This window comes from Emydura macquarii, unplaced genomic scaffold, assembly GCF_026122565.2.
Source record: "Emydura macquarii macquarii isolate MOO-44397 ecotype Brisbane River unplaced genomic scaffold, CSIRO-AGI_Emac_v2 contig_1146, whole genome shotgun sequence".
NCBI lineage: Eukaryota > Metazoa > Chordata > Testudines > Chelidae > Emydura > Emydura macquarii.
Window position 1 is genome coordinate 4,347,337 of NW_027131283.1, and position 23,532 is coordinate 4,370,868.

General features: G+C 42.6%; 1 long non-coding RNA gene across 1 annotated transcript in view; it reads right to left on the bottom strand.

The window, feature by feature from the left end:
- Nucleotides 1–547: 547 nt before the first annotated feature.
- LOC137152188 (uncharacterized) overlaps nt 548–23,532 on the bottom strand; it is a 47,558-nt gene continuing 24,573 nt past the window's right edge. The window contains exon 3 of the long non-coding RNA XR_010919470.1: nt 548–796. This is a non-coding gene — a long non-coding RNA (uncharacterized lncRNA). The remainder of the gene's footprint in view (nt 797–23,532) is intronic.

Consider the following 23,532-nt stretch of genomic DNA (forward strand, 5'->3'; position numbering starts at 1 on the left):
AGGGGCTTCATATGAGTGGTTTGATTATTGTATTAGGGCCATAATTTGTAAAATACATTGGGAACCATTAGTCTAAAAAGTGCTTCACAACTGCTGTTATTATTTTAAACAAGTGAAATCCTATGTCCATTGAAATCAGTGGGAGTTTTGATACTGAGTTCATTGAAGACAGGATTTCACTTATGATCTATTTAAGAATCCAGACAGCAGCAGCAATCCATTAATTTCAGTGATGAAAAGGGTCACTCAGTTCAACTTACTCTCATAACTGGAAAACAGACAAAGAAAGAGAAATTTGCAGAAAGAAACATTACACAAATCTAGCAAGTTGTTGGGCTAACGTGTTAAAAGTTTACATTGAGTCCATGTTGTTTATTGGTATTATCTTTCTATATTTTTAGCATAGAATACACCCAAGGGGTCCACATTGAAGGGATATAAATTTATCTCTGGAGTTCAATGACCTATACAAACTAGTCAAGAATTGCTCATCATATTTTTTGTCACCATAAACTCTTAATGAAAATGTGGCCATTGTACAGCTAGATGTAGTTTATTGATAAAAGTACTTCAGTTTTCTTAAATAATTATAACATTTTATTGTTTCATCCTGCCCTTTCTTCCTCAAGGGCTCAAAAAGAAAACTCCATATAAATTAAAGAACTGTAAAACATATGCATTCTTTTAACCAAGGAGCTAATTTCCTACTGCACATTCATCAATTGGAGTTGATTTCCTTTTTCTTTCAAGTGAACTTCATGTTGAGTTCCCTGCCGCCCCTCCACTCAGCACATACCTACAAAAATCAAAGGCCAAATAATGAAATTAATATGAAGCATACATAAGGCTCAATCCTGCTCCCACTGGAATGAATCCAAATACTCCCATTCACTTAGATACATAGGCTATGGCTAACTTACAACAAGCACTACAGGAGCACAGCCTCAGTGTTGCAGCTACGCTATTGTAGCCCTGTAGAGCAGACGCTTGTTACAGTAACAGATGGAATTTTTCCATCGTTGTAGTAAATCCACCTCCTCAAGAGGCAGATGTTAGGTCAACAGAAAAATTCTTCCATTGACCAAGCAGTGTCCACACTGGGGCTTAGGTGTCTCAGGGTTGTGCATTTTTCAAACCCCGGAGGGTATGTCTACACTGCGGAGTGAAGTCGATTTAATTTCACTCAACTTTACCCGCTAAACTTACGAAGTCGGAGGTGCGTGATCACACCACGCGCATTGCGTCAAGGGTTTGCTTCCCCACCAGCCATGCTTGCATTGATAATCAAAGCAGTACACTGTGGGTAGCTATCCCACGGTGCAACTACCCACAGTGCCTTTTGAGAAGGTTGTCGTCCTCCCATGATGCAAGGTGCTCCCTCCCCTCTCCTCTCTTGTCCAAAACAAAAAGACAAACATTTTTTTCACGCCATTTTTCAAAACCCATCTCTGCTGCGCGCATGCCATTGTCGGAGTGGCATGGAGCCCGCTCAGTTGTGCACTATCATTGTGAACATCACAAACATCTCCTGACTTATCCTGCAATATTTTCAGAGGCAAGACAGGGACCACAGCGCTGAAAATTGTGATGTTACTGAAGCCACCCTGCTACAAGCCATAGAGTGAAACAACTCCCGTTTGCTGCATGCTGTCACGCAGCATCTTCAGTCAGTGTAGCGCTGCCTCTGATCCTGTGAAACAAGTGCTGACTGGTGGGATCGCATCATTATGAAGGTGTGAGATGATGAGCAGTGGCTGCAGAACTTTTGTATGCGAAAAGCCACTTTCTTTGAACTTTGTGCAGAGCTGTTCCCAGCCCTGAAGTGCATGATACTCACTTGAGATCTGCTTTGACAGTGGAAAAGCAGGTGGCCATTGTTCTGAGGAAGCTAGCAACTCCAGACTGCCATTGGTCTTTGGGAATCAATTCAGAGTCGGTAACTCCACCGTGGGAGCTGCTGTGATACAAGTGTGCAGGGCCATCAATTGTCTTCTGCTAAGAAGGGTAGTGACTTTGGGAAAAGTGCAGGACATAGTGGATGGATTTGCCACAATGGGGTCCCAAATTGTGGCAGGGCAATTTATGGGACATATATCCCTATCTTAGCACTGGACCACCTTGCCACAGACTAAATAAACCGAAAGGGATACTTCTCAATGGTGTTGCAGACCCTTGTGGGATCACAGGGGATGTTTCACCGACATCAATGTGGGGTGGTCTGGAAAGGTACACTTTCTTCCCTGACCAAAAAATAAATAGTGGTGATGTTGAAATGCCAATAGTGATCCTGGGGGATCCTTCCTAAACCTTGCTTCCCTGGCTAATGAAGCCCTACACAGGGCACCTGGACAGTGAAAAGGAGCATTTCAATAATAGGCTCAGAAAGTGAAGAATAGTGATGGAATGTGCATTTGGCCACTTAAAGGCAAGATGGCACAATTTTCTCATTAGGTTAGACCTCAATGAATGCAACATCCCACCTGTTATCTCTGCCTGCTGTGTGCTCCAGTATGTGTGTGAAACAAAAGGGGAAAAGTTCCCGCAGGATTGGGTTTTGGAGGCTGATAGACTGGCCACAAATTTTGAACAGCCAGATATCAGTGCTACATTGAGAGCAAACCACAGACCGTTGCACCTTAGGGATGCATTGAAAATCCATTTTTGCAATAAACCGCAGTAATGTAGGTCTTTGTCAGTGCTGTGCCTTCCCTTCCCATCCTCCACCCTCGCACCATCATTCCCCTTCCCTTCTTTCCCTGCCAACAATCCCCAAGCTCTCAATGAATAAAGAGTAATGTTTTTTACAGCAGAAAAGTTTTAGTGGTGATCAGTTACAGTGGGAGTGAAGGATGATAATTTAACACTCTCATAAGGCTGCTTGAGCATCCAGAGCAAAGTGTCATTATGCAAACAGCAAATCACGCACATTCCCAGTTCTTAAAGGGGGCGTCGCCTCTTTCTGCTCCCCTCCACTGGTGTGGAGTGGAGCACATACTACACCCTGCTCAACCTCCTCCTAGAGCGCTTGAGGATGGGAGCTGGGAAACAGCTTGTTGGTTGAGCATTTTGCAGGGGCTGCAGAGGGAGTCTGTCCTGTCGCTACTTTTACTGGAGCTCTATCAGACACTTCAGTATGTCTGACTGATCCCTCGTAATACGCAACATCTCCTGTTGTGTTGCGCGCTTCTGCTCCTGGGCTGATTTTCTGTTTTCCATGTCCGTGTTCAGTTTTTCTGACAATGACATCCTCCAGGCTCTGAGCTCTGTGTCAGCAGCCATGGAGGTGTTCATTAGTTCACTGAACAGGTCATCCCGAGGTTTTTCCCCCCACCTTTTAATCTGGGAAAGGCGCTCTGTAGAACTAGAAGCAGGGGTGAAGGCCGACATGTCCACTGTATGAAAAGCAAAGCACAAAGTTTCCAGTGTTAGCTGGGCCCATGGATGAAAAGAAATGTTACAATGTAAAAAGAACTCCCCTTCATATTCACAAGGCAACGCCAGACCCACACACCAATCTGTACTTATTGAACGGGTTGGAGTGGCGTTGCAGCCATGGTACGTAAAGGCCCCTTGTGTCCATTATAGGTAAGTGTCTATAGCACTAAACTCTCCAATCCACATTTAACCAAGTAGCAGGATCATTGGACTCCCCTTTACCATCCCAAAGACTGGTTTTGAGGAGGTGGTCCAAAGGGATTGGAGGAGGGTGTGGGTGAAGTGTTGCTGGAAAAAAAATAATGGCATCCATTCACGGACGCCCAGCACCCATGCCAACAATGTTATGGCTAGGAATTGTCTGTGTTGGGGCCCAGGACACCGTCCATAGCAGGGGAATAACACAGGTGGAAAGAGATTTGCTGCAAGCATCTGGGTACAGGCCTGGCCCTTATGCTGCTATATTGTGTTCCGCAATGATGCCTGCTCATTTAATAGCAGAGTGGTAGGGAAAAAAGTCCTACCGTGGTGGAAGAAATAAGGCTGCACTCCCCAGACACCTTCTACAAAGAATTGCAGAGTATCTACATGAAAGTTTCCTGGAGATATCCACGGAGGATTCTCGGAGCATCCCTGTGTACATAAATAGTCTGTTCCAGGAGTAACCTTCTGCTTAAGTGGACCAACACCCAGGAAGCCCATCCCCACAAAAAGACAAATTCCTTTTTTCCAATAAATAAGAAGGTGGAATGGGGCTATAACCACAGAAATGCAATTTGCTATACACACTCACCAGATATGCCTTCCCCAGCATTAATCATGCTGTCCTGTGTCCGGCTGGGCTGCTCTGGGGTAACAAACAGGTCCTGGCTCTCAGGGAGAATGGACACCTTGCTTGCCTGCCCCCTATTCTCCTCATCCACAGAATCTTCCTCATTCATCCTGGACTGGGATCTGCAGAGGTATCTATGCTGCATGGTGGTACAGTGGTGGGGTCACCGATGAAAATCACATGTAGCTCCTCACAAAAGTGGCATGTCTTTGGTGACGAGCCAGAATGACTGTTCGCCTCCCTTGTTTTCTGATATGCCTGCCTCAGCTCTTTGATTTTAATGCGGCACTGCTGCGCATCCCTCTTGTGGCCCTTCGCCACCATAACATGCAATATTTTCTCATAGATATCCAAATGTTTTTGCTGGCTCAGGACTCAGCCAGAACAGACTCTTTGCCCTACAGGCTGATGAGATCCAAGACCTCAGGTTGACTCCATGCTGGAGCATGTTTGGGGTGTGCAGTCTCCATGAGCAGTTCAGCTACAAAGCTGTCTCCATGCTGACCAAATAGGAAATGGGAATTCAAAGTTTCCTGGGGCTTCAGGAGAGGGGTTGTTTCCTGTCCACATGGCCACGGTGCAGCAGAGTCAAAAGGTCCAGAGTGGTCACAACGGAGCATTATGGGATACCTCCTGGAGGCCAATGACATCGGTTTACATTGCACTCTGCCTACATTGATGCTCATTCAACCCACACAATTCAACTTCAGTGCTACGCCACTTGCAGAGGTGGTTATATTAAGTTGAATTTTACCACGATTTAGGTCGGCCGAACTGACATGCCAATGGAGACACATACTTTATGTGGTTGATGGAAGACACATTCCATCAACCTACATTGTCAGTGTAGACCAGACCTGAGAGATGTAGCTAGGTCAACCTAAGATTTATGTGTAGACCAGGCCATAATGTTTACTATCTGACTCACCTGAGCGCCCCACCCCCCAGCCTCTGCTTGAACCAGAACTGATTAGAAGAACGACTTACAAAAAGCAATGAAAAGGCAGTGGGAGACCCTCCGGACCAGGTGACAGGATTAAGGCAACTCCCCTAGCCTCATTTGCATAGAAGATGTGACTAGGAGGCATCTCTATTAACATACAGAATGAAGAACAGAGATTCTAAGGCATGGACTGCACTGAACTCTGGAATCAGTAAAGCGGGGAAGCACTGCATGATGGGAAATCTCTGCTCCAGATGTTAATGAACCCATGCCTGCACACACCCAGCTCTGCAATTATCAGTCATAGATCCTTTACTGATATCCAAAATACTGACTCTGCCTGATTGCGTTGTGAGCTCCCTCGAAGTAACATTGCCCATAGCCAGGAATGATCAGTTCCTATTGTCCAGCCCAAACAAAACAACTCTGGTAGACTCCCTTGAGTCATCGTTTACCCAAAAACAAACCTACTGTTCTCCCTTGAACCATTGTTTCTTCCCTACAAAAACCCCCACCCAAGTTCTAAACTCTGTTCTGATGCCTGGATCCAAAAGCTGCATCACTTCCACTGGGACTTCACCTTTTCCTGACTGATCGTGTTGGGGGCTCTGCTGGTCTCAAGTACTCCAGACCCTAAGCTGAACAGCCTGTCTCCTGGGAACCTTTGACTGGTTCACACTGCGCTGAGTGGTGAGACCCCCAACTCTCTCTCTCTCTCTCTTTGGTTAAACCCACTTTTTCCCCTCAGACCTAATTTGATCGATCTCTCTCTCTCAAACTCCAAGTATGACTTTCTAAACTTGACTTTTGTAATCAAACTTGGACTAGATTTCTCCAGTACCCCAAGTGAAACCATGTAATATTGTAACTGTTTTGTTTATTGGTCTCTCCTTGTATGGCTAGTATTCTTTATACCTGGCAATAAAATAACTTTTATAATCAAGCTGGTTGCCAGACTTTCTCTGAACTTTATCTACTCTTGCGTGTTCTTGTCTTCCCTATTTTGCTCTGCAGCAACGCTTCTCTTTTCTCAGCCAAAGATCCCTGTAACGCCCAAAAATCCTGTAGGGTTTGCTCATCATGGGGTTACCACCAGAACAATTGTAGCGTGAAAGTGAGGATAGGGATGTGCTGAACCTGTGGCACATAAGGATGGCAGCTTGAAAGTGCTGCTCGGTCCCACCTGTTGAGTCCAGGGGCACATAAGGATGGCAGCTTGAAAATGCTATTCGACCCAGCCTGCTGAGTCCAGGGACATATAAGAGATCAGCTTGGAAGTGCTGATTGACCGGGTCCGCACAGACGCACTGTTAATCTGGGAATGTGTGTGTGTGTTTATGTTGGTGTTTATCTGAGTCTAGGGCTGGAGGAACCCAGCCCTGCAAAACTTAGGTCCTGCAGGGTAGCTCCATTGGGAGGGGACTTGCAGAAGGGAGAAGTAAAGCTCCATATGAAAACACAAGTAGTACATTAATAGAATTACAACTCACCCTCCCCCAGGAAAGTAACCCTACTAAATGAGCGTACGCCAAGGTGACGGGCAAATCTGGTAACATTGGTGTTGTTTTAGAACTGTGTATTGATATGAAATTGAGAGTGTAATGTTTTCATTTGTGGCAGAATGGCATACTGTACATCATTTGTTGTATTTAAAAAGTAAACATTTTAAAAATGGACTCATAACATGAAATGCAAGAAAGGAAAACTTTTCAATTATCAAGTGAAATCATCAGAAGCAATCACTTAGGTCACAATTTGGCACATGCTTATGTCCATTGGAGGTCAATGGGAGAACGTATGCTTAAATGCTTTGATAAGTAAGTGCTTTTCTGAATCAGGGCCACATTTAAAAACATAAGCTTAAAAATAAATCAAATACTTTTTTCCACTTCAGCATTGGTGGGCAGAGTAGGAGTGAAGCATCTTCTGAAATTAGAGCTGGTTGACTAGTTTAAAAACCTAAATGAGAACAGTTTGCTGAGTCACAATCCTCCTTTCATGTCTGCCTGTTTGTACCCCTTTATTATTCACTATTCATGAACATTTATTCAACCAAAGTTTTGTTTGCATGAATGTTCACTTTCATTTAGATTTGCTTAACCAAGAAACAGTTGCTAGTATCAAAGAATCGATCAAACTGTTGCTACAAAAATTGACTGGAAAATAAATCATATTTCAAACTTAACTACTGTAATATTGTAATAACTAGGACGCAGAATTTCCATTTCACAAGAAATTCCAGAATTTCAAAATTTGTTTAGTCCTAAATCAGAACAAAAACAAACAAACAAGAAATCAAATTTTCTTGTGAAATGAAATTTTCCAAAAGATTCCAAAAATTTTTCATTTTTATCAATCAAAACATTTTATTTCAATAAAATAAAATGTTTCATTTCAATGTGAACATTTTTTTAAAAGTTACTTTTTAAAAATAATCAAAAGTAAAAGACATTTTGAAATAAAAAATTCACACTATTCCCCTGCCCCCTTTCCCCTCCCTAAATTAAACTTTATCAAAATTAACATGTTGCTGCGGGGCTTTTCAGTTTTGACAAAACACAGTTTTTGATGGAAAATGTTCCATTGGAAAATTTTCATTCAGCTCTGCTAGTAACTCTAGATTGTACATTCTGATTTCCATTAAAACAAATAGAAGTGCTTGTGGAGCAAGGGACTAATTAGTTTAAGGAAGGGTTTCAGAATCTGGCCCTCTGATTACAAAAGACCCGATTGGAATTGATCCATATTTGCAGGCAGCTGCACCGATCTCTGCATTGGGTCTGCTCATGCTGACCCAATTGTAGGATCAGGGACTAGATTAGGTAAGTCCCGGTTTATTTTTTTATTTGAGGAAATAGCATCGTTTTGTTTTAGTTCTTGCTGTTCTTGGCATAAAATTCATTTTTTATTGGTATGAAATACAAGTCTGTTTTGACACTTGCAGAAACAACACAGACAGGGAGAGATGTCTTTCCAACTATAAACTGAATTTTGTATGCCTTGTAAATAAGTTTTATTGCTCATATAATATAAGGGGGGGAAATGAAAATTTGTTACAAACACAGATAAGTTCTCTCTATCTTGCTAAGTGCTTTCCTATTTCTTGCAAAACAAGAATCAAGTTCATCTAGAGCCTGATATTGTTTAATGTGCTGAAACACAAAACAGTAAGAGCAAACTCCTGAAACCTACTCAAAACCTCAGTATACAGGCTGTGATGCTAGGTCTTTTTCTTCCCTTCCCATGTTAAGCTGTAGTAATCTCAGCAGCTGTTGTGCCTTCTCTGTTCAGAACAACTGGCGTGGAAGAGAAGATTTTTGCCTGTACAACCTAGGCAGTCATGGATCCATTGCTGTACCCTAAATTAGCTCAATCTGATCTATCCTGTAGAGACCTTCTGTGTACAAGGCTGAAGAGAGTCCTCAAACGTTACGCTTCTGTGGCTTTTTAGGAGATGTGAATCTCTTGTGCAGGCTTTCTTGCATCCTGTTCCTGTCCCTAACACAGCAGAAATGCACTGTTGGAGCCTTGCTTGCCCTTGGAGATGGTATGTGTGTGTGTAGTATTTGTCCCAATAAAGGATAAAATTCTTGAAGGCACAATGTCCTTGAACACAGTGGGAGCCATATGTGAGCATCTAAGGACAGAAGTTGGCCATTAGTAATTTAAAACTATCTCCCCAAAATAAGTGAAAATGTTTCAAGAAATCAAATATTATTATCCCCTTAGCTCTCTTCACCACAGTCATTAGGTCTCTAAGGTTCAGGATACTGCAGCTCTAATGGAACCTTTTCTCATCCAATAGGACATGAAATTGAATTTGACTTTGAAAATGATCTGTGGACCAATGTATGGTACAATATTGCTAAGATACCTAAACACACTGGATCTAAGCACTGACCATCAGTTTTGAAAAAAAAAAAAAAAAAAAGCATAAAAATTCTTTGAGGTGTTTGTTTCTTTCGCTTTCTCCAGGCCTTTCCGGTAATGAGGGCATGTGAAAGTTCTTCAGAGATGAGGTGTGTCTGAAATTTCATTGTAAATGCAGTTGTGTTTTGGATCAGCCATATTTCTTCTGGAAGGGCCTTCCAGAGCTGGGGTACCATTGCTGAGAACACACTGCCTGCAAATCCTAACAATCTTTTCCTGAGTCTCTCCAGCTGTATTGTCTTAATGGAGGGCAGTAGCACTGGAGGGTCATGGATTATGAAGTGGTCATTTGGATAGATATATACTACATTGTTAAGGGCTTTGCACAGTAGGAAAAGGATTTTGAATTACATTCTGGGAAACCAGCATAATTCACAAAGCACCAATATGATATGTTAACATCCACTCATGAAGTAGGATATTTAATATTTTCCTTACCAATAAAATACAACACATGTTTAAGTGTTTCGAATTTTTTATGGTGTGTGGGTGAAATCCACAGCACAAATAAACTAAGCCCATTTAAAACTGTTTGTAACACTGGTTGATCTTGACCACACAAGCAAAACAAACAATTTTATTTCAAAGTAATACACTTCACTTCATGCCAATCCCAGGATTTCAGCTCTCTATACAGCCATGGCTAATATTGGATTAGAGAAGCAGCAGCCTCCTGCTCCTACCCCAAGATAGGAGATGATGAAGGAACAGCTTGTAGAAGACAACATGCCCCATGCAGAAAATCTGGTCTAAATTCTGAGAGGGAGGGATTCCCAAGGGAAGGTTGCCGTGTGAGAGCTGGGAACAAGGAAGTGAGGTAACAGGGCTATTAGTTTTTCTTCCAAGGGGGTAGGGGGCAAGGTGGGGCAGGGAATTATGAGTGAATGCAAACCTCTACACCTATTTTTCACATTTGGGGTTCCACAAAACTAATTTAGGTCATGAAGCCCAAAGAGAGGCTTGCAAACTTTCACATGCTTTGCCCAAGAAAACCTCATGGATTTGCCCTCTTTTCTTCCAGAAGGACATGGGCGTGTGTCTACTGATTCCTGAGGACTCTGGTTTTATACTACAACTTAGAATAATCAGTTTTTTTCCTCCCCCCTGCGCATTAGGAAATAGACATATCAGAAATCTCTTCCTGTAATCAAAAGTACTTCTGAAAATGCCATCTGGTGCTCTTCAGCTTAAAAAATTCTTGTACGAGTTTATCCTGATGAAATCCTTTGGCATTCTCCTAGGCTTTTCTGCCTTCCTGCCAAACGTTAATTGGTACCTGTCCCTGTAAGTCTTAAGTACTCTCTCCCACAGCTGTAGCGATCAGCCTCAACGGCCTTTTGTATTCCTAGCCTTTTCTCTGAGACATTGTCTTGGCTTCCAAAATCTGAGTAGAGCCTTTCTTCGAAGGCCACGTGACTAGGATCTCTCTCATTATAAAAACTTTGGAGGGCATACACAGCACAGGTGCTCTGCAGCTCCAAGGACTAGGCTTAGAGTAAGCTCAGCATTCAATCAACTCATTCTTTCAGAAACTGCCTCTCTACTGATGTACAATAAGCACTACAGAGTGATTTATAAACACTTGTCATGTAAGAGAGGAGGGATGGTGTGTGGCCAAAGCACAGCACTGGAAGCCAAGAGATCTGGGTTATATTCCCAGCTCTGCACAGAGTTTACAACCACGCCATGGCCCAATTCCCTCCACGGGCCTGTGGAGAAGGCCAGGAACTCTAGGGGCTATCAGCTGCAACGCTCTAAAAGATGGTGCAGTATGTTTTACCCTCTTGTTTATTGCCTTTCCGAAGTACAATCTCTCTCTAAGTTCTGTATTGCCACTGTTCTGGGCTGTGGCCTTAAAGGCAAAAATCTAGCCCTATGTTAATAAAAAAGCATTTTATATCTTCAGATAGTTCATGAGATTATCAATTATCATTTTAAAAGGCAGAGTATTGTCTTCAGGGGAACCATCTGTGTCTGCACAAAGAATATGGGATCAGGCCAAGGATCAGGCAACATTAGTAAAAGTTGTACTTTGGTATATGTCAGTGATTCACTCTCAGAACATGAAGTGTCATAAACCAAGGGGAAATATAAATAAAACACCTCTCAGCTGTAAACCACATTTAGGAATGAAAAAGATCTCAATACCAGCTTTAGATATTCATTATCTGAAAGTCAGACAGAATTATGTCTGAGATGCCTATATTGGATTTAGCCTTCTTTCAGTGATGTATAAAGACTTTTTAAAAAAGATTATATAGATTCATTTTCTCAGAATTTCTATGGAAATTCACATCCATTAAGAGACTCTCATAAAATATTCTGGAAGCACAGTGTAGTCTCAGTTCCAAGGAACATTGCATTGAAATCAGTGCATGATGTTGACTTGACTTTGCGATTTAACAGCACATAACAGGACTGTTGTTACTTACTGGTTTAATTGAGATCCTTTGCCATCTCAGTGACCATAGTATCTATACTAGAAATAATATGCGGTATAACTAGATCAATTCATAATAAATCTAGTAACACCAATGTAAACATCTTGATGTAGACACACCTAAACCAGTCTAAATCTCACTTAAATTTATCTTAATTCAGTAATTTACATATAATTACAGCTAAAATAAGATTTTATATTGATTTAGTTACACCAGTGCAAATTTTCCACCAAGCCCAAGAATCCCAGTTCAGTTATTTTTTTCATAGGGAGAATCCCATAGAGGTAGCTGATACTCTTCCAAAATCACATAGTAACCATTTTTCTATATGAAGATTAAAGATAATCTCTCTCTCACAAACAAACAAACACAAACACAAACACAAACTCTCTCTCTCTCACTCACTCACTCACTCACTCAATAAGTACACACAAAAAGTTCCTGTTAAGAGTAAGTTAATAGCCCAACAGTTTCGTTCTTCAAAAACTCCTGGTATCGTTGATTAGCATAGTGGTTTGAATGATAGCGTAATGAGGCAAATCTTGAAAGGGTTTTGTTTCATTAGAATAACAGGCAGTAGGAATTCTCACTCTATTTCTTGAGCTTTCTTTTGGGTTTTCTTCATTTGCTGGATTTCATGATTCCTTTGCACACTGGAGGGAAGGCGGCAGGAGGGATTCTTGGCAAGTAAGGGGTTTAGAAAATATATATATAAGCCTCATGCATGCAGTCCCTCTGAATTCATTGGGCTATTTCTATGATGAAGGGTTTGGCCTTGTAGGTCTGTAAACAGAGTAATCATTTTTAGATAGCTTGTGGGTGCGTGTTGACCAAAAATTTTAGTTAAATCAAAATATCACAAACTGTGGTGTAATTTGCAATATTTCCAATTGATTTAACATATGGCAATTATCGAGCCATTGCCCTCCTCTCCATCATTGGGAAGATTCTTGCAAGAATCTTATGGAATCATCTGATCCCTTTTGCCAAGGAAGTACTCCCAGAGTCCCAGTGTGGCTTCAGACCATTATGGGGCATGACTGACATGATTTTCTCAGCTAGGCAGATCCAGGCAAAATGTCAAGAACAACACCAGGAGCTGTATATGGCCTTTATCAACCTGACCAAAGCCTTCAACTCCATCAAGCATGAGGCTCTGTGGAAAATCATGGCAAAGTTTGGTTGCCCAAGCAAATTTACCACCATTGTAAGACTCCCCCACGTCCAGATGACTGCCTCCATCTTGTACGGTGGCTCTACCTCTGAGCCTTTTGCCATTTGAAATGGCATGAAGCAAAGTTGTGTACTGCACCCACTCTCTTCTCCATTTTCCTAGCAGCTAGGAAAATGCTAATCCACAACTATCTGCCACAGGGCACTGGCATCCAATATTGGACTGATGACAACCTCTTCAACCTCTCTCACCTCCGTGCTAGAACTAAAGTAAAATCGGCAACAATAACCAAACTCTAGTACACTGATGGTTGTGCTGTAGTGGCATATTCAAAGGAGGATCTACAAACAGCCCACAACTGCCTCTCAGAAGCTTATAAAAACTTAGGGCTAATCCTGAAAATTGGCAAAACAAAAGTTCTCATCAGCCTGCTCCCGATCAATCATCAGACCTAGTAAGGAAGATCCACATTGACAGAGAGGAACTGGAAAACGTAGAACACTCTGCCTATCTTGACAGCCATCTTTCACAGAGGGCAAACATAGACGTTGAGATTCAGCACAGAATTGGCAGACTGTGACTCCTGCTGGGTGTTCAACAACCACGATATCAGAACACACACTAGACTTTTATTTTATAAAGTGGTGGTAATCTCAACTCTCCTCTATGGCTGTAAGGCTTGGGTGCCCTACAGAAAACACCTGAAAAACCTGGAACGCCAGCACCAGCACTTTCTCTGGAAGATCCTCAACATAAATTGGGAGGATCTCTGTACTCATGGAGGCCAACATCTTCAGTGTTGAGGCCCTAATTATCCAGCACTTGCTGAGGTGGAGCAGACACTATAAGTGTATGCCTGATACATGGCTACCAAAACAATTGCTATACGCCAACTTACCAAAGGAGAAAGGAAAGAGGGAGGCCAAAAGAAATGCTTCAAAGGCACCCTTCAAGATAAACATCAAGAGCTGTGGCATTGACTTCACACACTGGGAGATAGTAGCCCAAGACCAGGCTAACTGGCAAAGACTTGTCAAAGAAGGAACGACCATTTTTAAGGAAAATCATCTCATCCTGGTCACAGAAAAACATCAGAAAAGAAAGGACAGACAACTGTCATGCAGTAATTGTGGCCCAACCTTGCCTTCCAATACTATCAGCCAATGAGTCTGGGGCTCAAGGATCAGACTCCTCAGTCACCAAAGGACCCATATAAAATAAAACCTGCGAAAGAGATCATCCTCGACCTGAGGGATTGCCAACAACTGCTGGTGAACGTCTTGAAAAAGTGTGCATTTCCATACGGCATGTGCAATGCACAACTCTAACAGCGCATTAAGTGAGTAGGAATTCAGAGTCTCAAGTAATGTAAATGTAAATAGGTCAGGAGATTTCCTGAGCTGGTTACTGGGATATCTTTTTTGAGAAATTTTTTTGAGGGGGGGAGGGGCATTCCCAGTGAAAGAGAAAAAGAAAGAGGCTCAATGCAAAAGAATCATCAGGATGAACTATTGACATTAAAAAATTCTGGCTTTTAAAATCCTGACTGTTTAGGATCATCAGAAAATTTGTTTACAGTGCAATGAGCTGTTTTAACTTGTTTAAAGCATCAGGGAGAAAGTAATGTGCAGAGATGGACATGAGACACTGTCATATAATAAATATCCTCTCACTCTCTTGATTCATGTCATGCATATAGCACATGAACTAGTGATTGACTCAAGTACTACGTGTCTGAAAGTGAAATGTACTTGCTTATCATTAAGGCAAAATCATTGAACAAGTTTTTGCTTCCTAGATGCCCTTTTCCCTGAAATCACTTCTGATTTTCAGTGTTTTGCATGAATTTGTTCAGTTCTGTTAATATTGGTATCGTGTTATTTCTTGACAAGATTTCTTCAGGCATTATTCTATGTGGTAATGAAATTTTCTGCTTATACAGTAGGGACCCAATTCTCTACTCTCTGCACACTCAGAACTCGCATTGACTTCAGTGTACTGAGTATGCAAGATAGGACTTAAACAGTGAAAGTACTCCATATTAGACTCTTGATCCTTATTATCAGATCAGATTAGGATCATAATTTCGTTGGGCCCCATTTTCTTTCTAGTGCATCACTTGCTGTTATCTCTTCCCCCACCCCCACTCCCTAGACATTAGGACACCTTCATTTCTCCAGGCTTCTGTCTAAGAGCCAAATTCTGGAATAATGTGTAAGGTGATGTAACTTAAATCCCCTTATATTCGCTTAGACTACCCAAGACCTTCTTACACTTGCTCGAATCACATTCAGGAGAACCTAATGCTAAGTAACTCTAACTTACATACCCAGGAAATGGAAGAAAATGCCAGCACTTACCTATTTTTAACAAAAACTGCTTACCCAGCACATTTGAATTTGGTGATATATCTCTGGATTTCCCTTTTGCTGACTTTTCATTTAATTCTATTTCTAATGTTCTGTTTTGTAATTTCATCCTTCCTGTATTTATTCTCGAAATCTATTTCTATGGTGGGTTTTTCCCCCATGTTTTTCTGTCTTTTTTCCTGTTTCCTCCATTTTTCTAACATTTACTTCTCACTCACTTTACCCTACCTTCATCCTTTTTTTCCTCAATTTCCCTTTTTCTTGTTTCTATCCATCATCATTTTTTCTCCCTCTCCTAGTTTGTCTTTGGGTTCCTTATTATTATTATTATTTATATTACAGCAGATCTTATTACAGCAGACATATGGGTCCCATTGTTCTAGACACTGCACATAGACACAGTAAGAGACAGTCCCAACTTCAAAGAATCTGTTATCTAACCAGATGGCCCAGACAAAGAGCGGGAAAAAGGAAATATTATTATCCCCATTTGACAGATGGGGGAACTGAGGCAGAGAAATTCAATGACTTGCTTAATGTCATGCAGGAGGTCTGTGACACAGTGAGGAGCTGAACCCAGATCTCCTCTCAGTTAATGATTTAGGCTATGTTTACACTTATGGCGGCATGAGGAGTACAGACACTGCATGTCCAGCTAGCTCAGGTATAAATACCAGTGTAAACGGTGAGGCATGGCTTACACGAGAAGAGTAGAGTGCCCTACACGCCGAAACACCCCAAGTTATATATCCTACATGGGGTCTCTTCTCACCTCTCATGATGTGCCTCATGTCTCATGTGCCTCATGTCTAGACTGCTATTTTAGCTGTTTGTTGTCCCACTGCATTCCTGTCACTTCCTTGCTGCTGGGGCCTTTTCCCTCTGCCTCCCTGCTGCCTGAGCCTTTTACTGTGGAATGTAGCTATACACCACAGACATAAATGTGGATGCAGCCTGCCTTTCTCTGAGGCGTGTAGCTACATGTGCAGTGCCTGTATTCTACTCACCATTGTAAGTGTAGACATACCATTAACCACAAGAACATCCTCCCCTCTTTTCTACTTTAACTTTAGCTTCTTCTCTTGCCGGCTGATCATCATTTGAAACAGCATCATGATTATACTAATTGAGAATGCAATGGAAGGTGTTGATTCCATGCGTCTTAATGAAGTACTCAAGTTTTTCATAAAACTCAGTGATTGTTAGACGGACACTACATTTCCAATAAAAAAGAAATCGCTGGGAAAAGCAGTTTCCCGGAAATCGCTGTGAAAATAACTGTATGTTATTGTAAAAGTCCTCCAAACTGCCAGCACAATAAAGAGTGGCATTTGTATTTTCCCAGTAAGTTCATGAAATATATTTTTGAAGAATCCACTTTTACCGACCAAAACATATTTGCTTTAATAAGAAAAACATTGGTTCACATGTTTTCAAACTCCTTGCTGTCACTTTAACTGCTGCTTTAATTATTAGCAACGATCATTCCTTTGGCTACTTACTGTTCAGTAGTAACTGCAATACTAAACAAGACATGTGGTATTTATTCTTGTGCACTGCACTTCACATGTACTGCTATGGTATTGTCTCTGGAGTAAACTGGATCAGTCTTTTAAAGCACTACCAATTATTTCTCACTATTTCCATGGTGTGTGGGCTGGCCACTGCACCTATATCCACAAAGGGTGAGATACTGCATAGGTGTGGAGTGGGGAGGGGGCCGTAATCTGTCTTTGCATCTTCTTGTGCAGCCTGCACAATAATTAGGGAGAATTGCAGTCGCTCAGCACAGGGGATGCTCCCTATGCATTCACCCAGTGGTACATGACACCCAAAGGTGCAGGGACAGTCAAGGTAGGGGGAGGGCCTCTCTTCTCCAAGCACTGGCCAGCAGAAGTGGGCAGCAGTGCAAAGGGTATCAAGCCACACCACACGAAGAGCTATAAGCAGTAGGCATAGTGAGCCTGGGGGCTGCAGGAGGCATTCCATTTCTTCAGGGCCCATTGCCTCACAGGGCTGCTCCAGGGTGGTGTAGCTCAGCACTTACCCCTGCCTGTGGTCTATGCCTAAAAGCCACGGGTTGGCCTAGTCCTTCCCAATGACAGCTCTTCTGCTAATGGAAGGATGCAATTGCAACTGGTTAAAATTCCCTGATTTATCCTTTGATAGAGCTGAAAACACGATAATGCTGGGCCACATTAATCGCTGACATTAATTCATTAACAGTGGATTTATATTAGGGCTGAATTTGGTCCTGTTAGCAGCAAGCAAGGAGTGATATGTTTCATCTGCTCTTGTGTTTACCTCTCCTCTTTGTGTGTTGGCTCCTGAAAGTGGATTGAATAAACTAATCTGGTTCTCTCTAAATATAGCAGCGAAGCACAGTATAAATATGCTCTAAACGTATTTAAACCACCAAAGGGATTTCAGGATTAGTCTAATTGGACCTGCAGTGCTGCTGCCTCAATAAATGTGGTGCGATGAATTTATATAATTGGATTGGTGATGCACTAAGGCATCTGGGTGGGAAGTGAAAGCAAAGTTCAGAAACTGCTGAGGCTGCCTCCACCAATGGGAAAAGCTTTCTGGGGTGCCTCAGAGAAACCAAAACTCATGCCAATTCAAAGTGAAAACAAGCAATGAATGGGCTGACATTAGAACTAAAACTGAACCCACCAACAGCAGCTTGATGCAGACAGAGTTGTACGGGAGCTAACACTAAAGGCTTGATTTTAATCTCATACTGTTGTAACCCCAGAGTAACTCCAATGAAATCAATGAATTTGCACTACTCTATAATCCATGGAAACAAGATCAGAATCAGGTGTCAAATAGCCTTAATCAGAATCAAGGAAACAGAAGAGAACTTCTTGAGAAACTATTACTCATGCACCAAATGTTGTGCATCCCTCTTGCATTTCAGATCCCCCAAAATCCTGGTGCCTGGCTGCAGGCCTTAAATATCACCAACACAACCTCCCCTTCAGTCAAAAAAATCTGTAATCATTAACACAATTTTCCTCCTTAAGATGATCATGAAACGTTACTCACTGAGGCATTAGCTGGAGTTTATTTCAATTCAGAGGCTCATTGCCTAAGGTCACAAGTGAGGGATGTTAGGTGGTTTGTTCCACCTAGTTCCAAATGGGTGTTTGTCCATATGTTTGTGAGTATGGCTCAGGTGGTAACACTGGTGCCTCTCTCCAAAGTCTGTGGGCTCAAGTCTCACAACAGGACTAACCCTAATAGTCATAGTGCACTATTAGAGGATGCTGCCTTGTCACAGGAAGATATCTTCAATTAAAGTCGCTCCTACTCATCTCTGTCATTGGCTAGACTGATTTCAAATACCTCATGGCATTTTGAATAAAGCAAAGAATAACCCAAAAAATGTTCTGTCCAAGGCTTTATGAGCTTTTCCATTTGCCGATACAGTACCAGTTCAGTGACTTTGTCAAGCTTTCAGGGATACCTTGAATATGGTTTTCTATAAAAACAAACATACATTTTCCCTGTATGAACTCCTCTGGTCTATGAGCCAACTTATTTCAAAGGCTTTGCTCTTTGTGGACTTGTACCACATGATACTCTCCTAATCGGTACATAAAGCCTCATTCTTCTAATCAGTGCAATAACTATAAACACAAAGGGCCAAATTCAACTTTCAGGTAACTGCCACAAGTCAATGGTATTATTCTGGATTTACAGTGGTGAAACTAGAATTTGTCCCAGTGTGTTTTTTACACAACCAGGCAAACTCAGGGTATATCTACACTGCAGACTAGGGTCAATTTACTTTAATTTGACTTTCACCTGCCAAATTTTAGAAGACGCAGAAGCGTGATTACACCATGCGCTATGCACCGGATTCTTGTGTCCCCACTCGCCACGCCTGCTTCGACATTCAAAGCAGTGCACTGTGGGTAGCTATCCCACAGTGCAACTAGCCGCAGAGGCTTTTGGGAAGCTTGTCATCCTCCCATGATGCAACGTGCTCCCTTCCCCTCCCTTCTTGTCCCAAACAAACTGCTAATGCTTTTTCGCACCATTTTTCTATGCCACATGCATGCCATTGCCAGAGAGACATGAAACCTGCTCAGCTCTGCACTATCATTGTGAGCATCACAAATACCTCAAAGCTTATCCTGCAGTATTTTCAAAGGTGAGAGAGGAGCACAGAAAATAGAGATGTTACTAAGGCCAACCTACTAGAAGCCATAGAGTAGAATAATTCCCATTTGCTGCAGGCTGTCACGCATCATCTTCACTCTGTGAAGCACCGGTTCTGGTCCTGGGAAACAAGCACACATTGGTGGGATTGCATCATTATGAAAGCGTGGGATGATAGAGCAGTAGCTACAGAATTTTCGTATACGAAAGGCCACTTTCTTTGAACTTTGCGTGGAGCTGTCCCCAGCCCTGAATCACGGGAATACTTGCTTGAGATCAGCTCTGACAGTGGAGAAGTGAGTGGCCATCTCTGTGGAAGCTGGTAACCACAGACTGCTACCAGTCAGTTGGGAATCAATTCGGAGTAGGTAAATCCACCATTGGAGCTGCTGTGATGCAAGTGTGCAGGGCCATCAAGAGGCTTCTGCTAAGAAGGTTAGTGACTTTGGAAAACGTGCAGGACCCAGAGGACGGGTTTGCTGCAATGGGGTTCCCAAACTGTGGGGGAGCAATATCGCTATATTAGCACCTGACCACCTTGCCACAGAGTACATAAACCAGAAGGGATACTTCTCAACAGTGTTGCAGGCCCTTGTGGATCACAGGGGACGTTTCACCAACATCAGTGTGGCGTGGTCTGGAAAGGTGCATGACGCACGCATCTTTAGGAACTTGGATCCTAAGATGCAGGTGGGCATTTTCTTCCATGCCCAAAAAATAAACATTGGGGATGTGGAAATGCCAATAATGGTCCTGGGGGATCCTGCCTACCCCTTGCTCCCTTGGCTAATGAAGCCCTACACTGGGCACCTGGACAGCGAGAAGGAGCATTTCAATAACAGGCTCAGCAAGCACAGAATGGTATTGGAATGTGTATTTGGCTGTTTAAAAGTCAGATGGAGATGTCTGCTTACTAGGCTTGACATCAGTGAAAATAGCATCCCATCAGTTACATTTGCATGATGTGTGATCCATAATTTGAAGGGGGAAAAGTTCTCCCAGGGTTGGTCTGTGGAGGCTGATAGGCTGGCTGCAAATTTTGAGCAGCCAGATCCCAGCACTACATTCAGAGCCAACCACAGAGTGCTTTGGCTTCGGGAAGCATTGAAAAAACAGTTTTGCAATGAACTGCAGTAATGTATATCTGTGCTGTGCCTTTATTTCCCATCCCCAACCCTCGCTTCAGCAGCCCCGTCCCTTTCTCTCCCCAGCCAAGCTATGAATTAATAAAGACAGATATTTTTAATGCTACAAAGTTTTAATTGTGACCCATTTTAATGGGGGAAAAGGAAGATAACTTAACATTGTAAAAAGTCACTGTGCAAGGAACTGTGATTGCACACAGTTCTTAAAGGGGTCATCAATCCTTCTGCTCTCCTCCACCGGTGTGGAGTGCAGTACGTACTGCACTCTGCTCAACCTCCTCCTAGAGCGCTTGGGGGTGGAAGGCTAATAACAAAGAGGTAAGCGGCAGAGGATTTTGGAGTGGCTGCAGATGGAGTCTGTCCTGCCGCAGCTCTTCCTGGAACTCTACCAAATGCCTCAGCATGTCAGACTGCTCCCTCACAATATGCAACATCTCCTGTTGCATATCACACTCCTGCTCCTGTGCAGATCTTCTGTGTTCCATGTCCATGTCTAGTTTTTCAGATAAGGACATTCTCCAGGCTCTGAGCTCTGTGTCAGCAGCCTCAGAGGCATTCATTAGTTTGCTGAACACGTTATCCCGCATTTTTTCTCCCTGCTTTCTAATTTGAGAATGTCTTTCGGAGTTCAGCAAGGGGGGCCAAAGAATGAGGTGTCTACCATAAGATAAGCGAAGCACAAAGTTGCCATTGTTAGCTGACCCAAAGTGTTAAAGGAAATGTTACAATGTAAAAAGTAGTCCCCTTCATGTTCACAAGGCTAAGCCAGACCCGCATTCCATTCTGTACAACTCAGAAGGGTCAGACTTGCGTGCTAGACATGGTAAGTAAGGGGCCCTTGCATCTGTTATAGAGAGGCTTCATTAGCACTAAAATCCACAATCCACACTTGAGCAAGGAGAGGAATCACTGGGCTCCCCTGTAACATGCCAAAGACCTGTTTGGGAGGAGGTGGGCAGAACAGATTAGAGGACACTGCAGGTGAATTGTAGTGGCAGAATATATAGGGCAACCAGTGTCCCGACCCATAATACCCATTGCAACAGTACTAGACCTAGGAATAGTCTTGGGAAGGTGCCCAGGGACCTCATCCATAGCAGAGGAATAAAACGGAGTGGCTGTATTGGTGGGTACTTTAAACTTGCACCATCTTCCCTAGGTGACTATGTGTGATATCAGTCTCCTGAGGGTAATGCAGGTGGAAAGGGAAGATTTGCTGCAAGCATCAGGGTACAGGCCTGGCGCTTATGCTGCTATGCTGTGTTCCGCAATGATGCCTGCTCATTTAATAGCAGAGTGGTGGGGAAAAGTATCCTACCATGGCAGAAGAAATAAGGCTGCCCTCCCCAGAAACCTTCTGCAAAGGTTAATGGATTACCTACATGAAAAAATTTCCTTAAGATATCCATAGAGGATTCTTAGAGCATCTTTCTGCACATAAATAGTCTGTTCCAGGAGTAACCCTCCACTGAAGTTTGCCACCACACTGTAAGACCCTCCTCTCAAAAACACAAACTCCTTTTCAGAAGCTGGACTGGGAACATAATCACAAAAAAAAAAAAAATTGGTTTGCCAAACACACTCACCAAATGTGCCTTCCCCTACATCTGTCTTTTGTGTGGCTGGACTGCTCTGGGGTAACGAACAGGTCCTGGTTCTTAAGGAGAACGGATACCCCACTCTCCCGTACCCTGCTCGCCTCATCCTCATCATCCACAGAGTCTTCCTCATTCATCCTGGACTAGGATTCTTCGCAGGTACCGATGCTGCGTGGTGGCACAGTGGTGGGGTCACCACCAAGAATTGCATGCCTCTTCTTGTAAAAGTGACATATTTTGGGCAAGAAGCCAGAACAGCTGTTAGCTTCTCTAGTTTTTCTCGTAAGCCTGACTCTGCTCTTCAATCCTAACGTGGCACAACTGCGCATCCTTGTTGTGCCCCTTCTCCAATATGCTGCGAGATATCGTCTCATATATATATATACATTTCTTTTGCTGGCTTGGAGTTGAGCCAAAACAGACTCTTCGCCCCACAGACTGATGAGATCCAAGATCTCTGGTCAACTCTAAATTGGAGCACATATGGGCCGTGCAGTCGCTATAAGCAGTTCAGCTACAAAACTCTCTCCATGCTGTCTAAACCGGAAATGGAAATTCAAAATTTCCCAGGGCTTGAGGGGAGGAGCTATTTCCTGTGTACGTGATCACATTACAGCAGAGCGTGAATGTCCAGACCAGTCACAACGGGGCATTATGGGATACCTCCCAGAGGCCAATGGTGTTGATTTATGTTGCGCTCTGCCTACACAGACACAAATTTGACCCATGGAATTCGAATTCAGCGCTACACCACTTGTAGAGGTGGTTTTATTAGGTCGATTTTTACCATGATTTAAAATCGACAGAACTTGTGTGTCAGTGGAGACGCATAATTTAGGGGGTCGACTTAAGCGATGTTTCATCGACCTCCATTGTCAAGTGTAGACCAGGCCTATGGTTACTGATTGTGGGGCTCTTATAAACAAGTCACCTGAATAAAAACCTCCTAATTTTACAACAGAATCCAGAAATGTAGCATATTGCAAAAGAGTGTCTAAGTTATTATTCTCATTTTTAGTTCAGAGGAGAACTGAGGCTGCATGCTAGGTTTGCATATCAAGAATATTGTCCAATGGCACCAAAAAGGAATGTGTCAAAAGAATCAAAGAGAACCCTTAATTTAAGACCTAATAAGAAGTTTTATTACATATTTGCACAATGTACTTTGGGATATTAAAACTTGACCCATTGGGTTTATAGCTTCTGCTGAGTTGGCACACTTTCTGTGGGAACCTCCTCATTGCAATGAAGGGGAATGACAGGAAGCATTTTATTAGGGCTTACTTGAAAAATGTCCCATAAGTTTCAAGGAGTCAGGACTGTTCTCTAGCTGGCTACAGGAAGTCAATGCATAAATCAATGAAAATTAGCCACATTGCTAAGCTACATGGAAGTGGTGATAAACTAGCGGCTGGTCTCCCTCCCAATTTACGCCTTTTGTTTCTTTATGAACTGAAGGAGAACCTGGATGCATTATAAATAATGCTGATAAAAT